The following is a 7,029-nucleotide window of genomic DNA, read 5'->3' as shown; positions in this document are numbered from 1 at the left end:
CGGGTGACTGTCTGTGAGGAGTGTGGTGTGTTCTCCCTGTGTCCTCGTGGGTTTCCTCCGGGTGACTGTCTGTGAGGAGTATGGTGTGTTCTCCCTGTGTCCTCGTGGGTTTCCTCCTGGTGACTGTATGTGAGGGATGTGGTGTGTTCTCCCTGTGTCTGCGTCGGTTTCCCTTGGGGTGACTGTCTGTGAGGAGTGTGGTGTGTTCTCCCTGTGTCCTTGTGGGTTTCCCCCAGGTGACTGACTGTGAGGAGTGAGGTGTGTTCTCACTGTGTCCTTGTGGGTTTTCTCCTGATGACTGTATGTGAGGAGTGTGGTGCGTTATCCCTGTGTCTGCGTTGGTTTCCTCCGGGTGATTGTCTGTGAGGAGTGTGGTGTGTTCTCCCTCTGTCTGCGTGGGTTTCCTCCAGGTGACTGTCTGTGAGGACTGAAGTGGGTCCAAAAACACTCATTGGTAGGTGGATTGTCCATGCTAACTTGTCCATAACGTTGAGGGTCTGAGTGGATTTGTGAGTGTGATGACCTGTGATGGACTAGCGCCCCTTTCAGGGTGTGTGGGTGCCCTGCGCCCAGTGATTCTGACATCCACTTGAGTTCAGACCTAACCATGCTGCCTTAAAAGTGACTGAGTGACCACCAGTGTCCTGCACAACGTTGGAGAAACAGTTAATGTGGGGAGCCATGGCCTAATGGTTAGAGAAGAGGGCTTAGATTCAATTCCCACGTATTCAGCGTAATTCTGCATTCAGCCACAGCCTGTTCAGCCAATGGGAACTGTGCATGTGGGCGTGGCCTCAGTCTCCATGGCCCCTGTCTATCAGTTCCAACCCTTACACCTTGACGTCAAAGAACTCTTGCGTGTGTGATGTCATAGAGGTGAGGAGCGCAGAGGTACACACAGTCGTTTCAGCTCAGTCTGAGATCCAGCATCGAAGAAGACACAGTAAACATGAGCTTCCTCTGGTGCTGCTGCTTCAGGGCCCACACCAGTGACCCCCAGGAGACGGAGGAGCAGCTGAGACCTAGAGTGGACCTTGTGTCCCGCACTGTGCTGGTCAGCACCCTGGAGAACCCCGGTAAAGGGAGTGCTCCAGGAGCTGTGCTGGAGCAGGTGGAGTCCAGCAGTGGGCAGCAGCCGAGTGAGTAATTCCTTCAACATTAAAAAATCGGAGTAAACCTTAGAACTGAGCGATTAAATCATATTAACTGTTAAACTAATTTAAAATAAACGTCCAGCAGCTTGGGTTAGCTTTCAGCTCCAGAGCGACTGTTTTTCAAATCGCTATAGCATTTATTTGCATATTTAATTTTTTTACTCAATTATTATTCAATTAATCAAATTAATCCATTCATTCATTAAACCATCTATTTATTACTGTTAACAATTTTGGTTCTCCATAACTATTGTCCCACAGTCCAATGGGTGACTGAGAGGGAGGATCATCCCACACCTGCAAAATATTAAGGTCTGAGTACGTCTGGTTAAACTACATCTTAGTTGAGGACTTGCTATTTATTTGTTTGTTTATTTATTTATTAAGATTATGCAGTTTTTGGACATTTGTAATTCACTTGTGTCAAAGGAAGTGAAAGATATCCAACACAACCTCGTGGATTTTTACCAAACATCACTTTGAATTATGGGTATCTGCTATCCACTAGGGTACATTATACACTACTTATTGTGGTGCATTGTGGGATTGTTTGAATGCACACCACTTCAAAATGGCAGAAACTTCCAAAGAGTGCACTATACATTGAAAAGGGTACAGTTTCTAACCTAGCAGTGGCAAAAATGGTGAGCACTAGCCTCCCAACTCATACTATAGCCTTGTTCACACTGGGTTTTATTTCACGTCGCCAGGAGAAATGGCCGTGGCTGAGATCGGGGCCAGAAATCAGTGCTGTAAAACATTTTGGTTCAGTAGCTTCACATTTGTATCGTGCTAGTATCATAGAAGCAGCAGCGAAACCGAGGAGTTCTCAGGGGTGAGTTTTGCTCTACTACCTCCATGTCGACTCAGACAGTGTAGCTGACTGTCGTTTTATTTCAGGAAAAGACCATGTGGAGGAGGTGATGAAGGCGGAGGAGCAGTGGGTCTCTGAGATCCTGGAGATCTACGACCGACGGCTCGGTGAGTGAAAAGATCACTGTCACCGGTCAGTACACGCCACGTAAATAGAGCAGTCACCGGTCAGTACACGCCGGGTCCACAGAGCAGTCACCGGTCAGTACATGCGGGGTCCACAGAGCAGTCACCGGTCAGTACACGCCACGAAAACAGAGCAGTCACCAGTCAGTACATGCCGGGTCCATAGAGCAGTCACTGGTCAGTACACGCCGCGTAAATAGAGCAGTCACCCGTCAGTACACGCTGCGTAAATAGAGCAGTCACCGGTCAGTACACGGCGCGTCTGCATAACAGTCACCTGTCAGTACACGCCACGTAAACAGAGCAGTCACCTGTCAGTACACGCCACGTAAATAGTGCAGTCACCGGTCGGTACACGCCGTGTCCACAGAGCAGTTACTGGTCGGTACACGCCGCGTCCACAGAGCAGTCACCGGTCGGTACATGCCGCGTCCTCAGAGCAGTCACTGCTCAGTACACGCCGCGTCCTCAGCTTTACACCAACCACAGTATGACACAGGACTTCAAAGATTCTGTTCTTTCTGTCCCTCAGCTGAACTTCACAAAAATGATAGAAAGAGAGAGGGAGATGAAGAGTGGAGGGAGGACAGTGAGGAGACGGAGGAGGAGAGAGAAGAAAAAGAGGAGGAGGGTAATGACAGAGAGGAAGACAAAGAGGAGATGACAGGAGAGAATATGGACGAGACAGAGGAGGAGGGAGAGGAGAGTGAGGAGAAGATGGAGGAGAGAGAGGAGGAGGAGAAAGAAGAAGTGATGGAGGAGAAAGACGAGGTGAAGAAGGAGCGAAAGGAGGAGAAAGAAGAGGTGATGGAGGAGAGAGAGGAGGATAGGGAAGAGGAGAGAGAGGAGACGGAGGAGAAACTGAAAGAGAGTAAGAGAGAGGGGGAGAAGAAGAAAGAAGAGCAGGTGGAGGATAGGGAAGAGAGAGGAGAGGAGCGTGAGGATGAGGAGGAGACAGAGGAGTACAGAATGGAGAGAGAGGACATGGGCAGTGAGGAGGAGTGGGCGGACGGCGAGGACTCCTCCTACTGCTCTCTACATGAGAAAGAGGAGAAGTTGGATGACGACTGGATGATGAGAGAACGAGAAAAACAGGAGAGAGAGGAGAGTGAGGAGGATAAACAGGAGGAGAGAGAAGAGTTGGAGGAGGACATGGAGGAGGAGAGAGAGGAGAGAGAGGAGGATCTGGAGGAGGAGAGGGACGATAGAGAGGCGGAGAGAGCGGAAGAGAGAGACAAGGGGTTAGATGTCAGAGAGAGGTATGCAAGGATAATTCAGAGGAGGCGGGAGAGGAAAGAGAGAAGGATAGAGAGGAGGAACGAGAGGAAGAAGAGGAGGCTGCAGAGGAGGTTGGAGAGGAAGGAGAGGAGGGATGAGAGGAGCAGGCAGAGGAGAGAGAGAAGGAAGGACACAGTAGAGGCAAGGAACAGGAGCATAGAGAGGTGGAAGGAGAGGAAGAAAGTGAGGGAGGAGAAGAAGGCGGAGAGGAGGAAGAGGAGGAGGAAGAGGCGGAAGGAGAGGAAGGCGATAAGGAAAGAGAAACTTATAGGGAGGTTACAGATGAGGGAGCAGAAGGAGAAGGAGGAGAAGAAATTAGAAGTTGGAGGAGAGGAGAAATAATGGTAAAGTATTGATCATTGGTGTAATGACAGTGTAATGATTGATTATTGATTACTGATAGAAGGATGACGCTGTGATTACTAATCACTTTTCTGTAGATGAAGAGAGGGAGAGAGGAAGAGAAGGAGGAGAGGAAGGAGAAGGAGGAGGAAGAGGAATGAGAAAGAGGAGAGAAATTGCAAACAAAAAAAGCAAAAAAAAAAAAAAAACCCTCTAATAATCCCGCACTGTGCCAGTCAGCGCCCTGGAGAACCCTGGGGGGCCAGGAGTGCTCCAGGAACTTTGCTGCAGCAGACGAAGTCCAGTAACTTGAAGGAAAGAGGGAGAGGAAGAGAAGGAGGAGAGGAAGCTGAAGGTGGACGAGGGATATGAAACAATAAAAAAAAACAGCTAAAAATAAACACTCTGGAGTCTCTTCATTTCCATTTACAGCCTTTAGAGGGCGCTCTTCTCCAGAGAGATTTGACCCTGGGTGTCAGTAGAGAAAACCCAACCATTCTCCCTCTAACCACAGTGACCTCAGATCATTACCTCATGTCATATCAGCCACACCTCACGCTCAGTGGCGCCACCTACAGCCTTCAATTTCACTGAGAACCTTCCAGATTTATCAGCTTTAGTTCACTCTCCATCAGACTCAGTGGAACTGGACACAACAACACACTGTTTAGGACAGGAGTCTTCAAACATTTTAACCAAAAGGTCAGCTCTCGTTATCTCTGTTCACTCGCTTGATTCCATTGTTGTGTGTCATACCTGGCAACCCGGGGTGTGGAGACAGTACTGTGATTGGACAGAGGGCTGAAACACAGGTTGTGACCAAATGACTCCCTATTTACGTTTTCGGACTCTGCTGGACACCTCTGACATTTTTCTCTGAGTGTCTGAGCCCTTAAGTGTAATTTGAGCGTGATTTTGAGGGCACTACATTCTCCCACAATGCACTAGTCATTTATAGTAAACATTAGAGCTCACTACATGAACTGAATGGGGACCAAAATGCATAGGGAGTTTCTAAGCAATGGACAGAGGAAGTGTTCAGATTCACTTGTGTTTCTAGTATTTCTGGCCCTGAATATTCAAATATTCAGATATTCCTTCGTTGGGTAGGTATTTGTGTTTTTATTTTGAGATTTGTATGTTATGGTTTACTTTGGATTAATTTGGCTGTCTCTGTTCTCTCTGTCAAGTAGTAAACCTAATTCTACACCTAATTAATGCAGTCAATCACAGCATTGTTTCTACATCTGGTGTAGAGTCTTCCCAGAAGAGTGGACGCTGCTGCTGCGGTAAAAAGAGACACAGTCCTGATGAACACATTTGATTAAAAATCTAGACAAACAGCAGTCTACAAACTACAGGTCATAGTTTGAAGTGTGGTAGAGGCTGCAGGTCAGATTTCTGTTGGGCCACAGTGTCCTCGTGTGGTGAGGAATTGTATTACATCTGGTTTAATTGTAACATGCTTTATTTTATAACTTTGAGTTAAATTATAAAACAAATCAACCTTAAAACATACTTTAAACTTGAAAAATGAACGAATGAATGAATGAAGTCGGCTTCTGGTGTTAGATGATCCAGAGAACACAGTTCCACTGTTCCATGGCTTAGTGCTGGGGACTTTACACCCCTCTAGTACAGGCTTGGCACTGAGCATGGCCACCTCTCTATTGGGGACCCACTCTATGGAGCATTAACTGGTTCATTCAGGGACTACAAAAAAAAATAGGTTATTTATCTTCTGTCAACCGGACTTCATAATAAAATTAAAAAGGGAATAATAATTACTTCCATAACAATATTCCCAACTGTTTGTGGTGAAATAAAAATCACTGACTACAGGGAAAAGAGACATGAGACATTTATGTCCAAATTAAAACTGCTGTTAAATCCGGCATCAAACCTGAGCAGGTTCTGAGCGCTGGGGAGAAACGGTGGAGCCGTTCAGAGGAGGAGGCGGGAGAGGAAAGAGAGAAGGACAGAGAGGAGGAAGGAGAGGAGGCTGGAGCTCAGGGGACATTCCTGAACTCAGGTGAGACATCTAAGCAGCAGGAGACAGAAGCTACAGAGTCCACCGTCTCTGCATCTGAACTCAGGGATATCCAGGAGAATGTTGAGCGATATTAAGGAGACATTACAGAGATATTAAAGAAACACTACAGAAATATTAAGGAGTACCTACAGAGATAATAATGAGACACTGCAGAAATATTAGGGAGATACTACAGAGATATCAAGGAGTAACTAAAGAGATATTAAGGAGACACTACAGAGATATAAAGGAGACACTACAGAAATTAAGTAGACACTACAGAGATTTTAGTGGGACAGTACAGAGATATAAATGAGACACTACAGAAATATTAGTGAGACACCACAGAGATATTAAAGAAGCACTACAGAAATATTAGGGAGACACTGCAGGAGTGGGACACTGGGAGTGTGTGACGCCCACAAAAGTGTGGTCACATTCATTTTGGTGAATATTTAATTTTTTTTTGTATATAATGTTTTATTTGTTGTACTCCTCTGAAGTGTGGTGTGGAATGTATTTAACTTGGGAGAATACGGTCATATTCTCATTATTCATATGTTAATGTTTGGCCAGCAATGTGAGCATTTCTAGCTTGGAGACTTTGCCAGTAGATCTAACTCAGCGACAATAGGGGGCAGTGTGACATGGAGAGTTGCCTTACGCACGTTGCTGAAATTCTCTCATAGCTCAAGAGAACTCGGTAACGCTAAGACCTGCCTCCCTGCCTCATTATTTCTCTCCTGTTTTCAGGTTGGTAATGTGAAATATCTCTTTAAAGATGTCATAAAAAAACACATTGAGTTGTGAGCCAGCACTTTTCATGGAATAATTTACATTAAGATAATCATTTTGTTGTAATATATGCTTCTTTTTGGAATGAGAAAACTAAGCTCTGCCGAGTGTAGCTGGCTAATGGCGCCACAAATTTCTTTTGTTAGAGAATCTCAAGTTAGCATAGGTCACATGAGTCTCCCACCAAACGTTATATGTTTCTTGCTATTTTGTTAGTTTTATAGGAAAACTGTTTTTCATGTAGAATATAAAAAAATCATTTGATGTGTAATTTTACAGAAGCAATGTTAGTACAGAGAATCTCTTGCAATACACTTAAACTAATTTTGATACATCTGAAGTGTATGAAAAACACTGAATATTTAAGTGCTAAAAGTACAGTTCATAATTGTATGTTAAATAGAGTTTAGGGTGGTCACTTAATGTATT

The 7,029-nt window shown here is 45.3% G+C and overlaps 1 long non-coding RNA gene across 1 annotated transcript; it reads left to right on the top strand.

Annotated features, from left to right (window-relative positions):
• The first annotated feature begins 1,002 nt into the window (after positions 1-1,002).
• Positions 1,003-2,819, top strand: LOC136690999 (uncharacterized). Its single transcript, XR_010801821.1, has 3 exons — positions 1,003-1,139; positions 2,055-2,135; positions 2,686-2,819. It is a non-coding gene; the product is annotated as an uncharacterized lncRNA (long non-coding RNA).
• The last annotated feature ends 4,210 nt before the right edge of the window (positions 2,820-7,029 follow it).

The sequence above is a fragment of the Hoplias malabaricus genome, chromosome 3 (genome assembly GCF_029633855.1).
Source record: "Hoplias malabaricus isolate fHopMal1 chromosome 3, fHopMal1.hap1, whole genome shotgun sequence".
NCBI lineage: Eukaryota > Metazoa > Chordata > Actinopteri > Characiformes > Erythrinidae > Hoplias > Hoplias malabaricus.
Note: the sequence above shows the minus strand (reverse complement) of the source record. Positions and strands in the feature narration are given on the sequence as shown.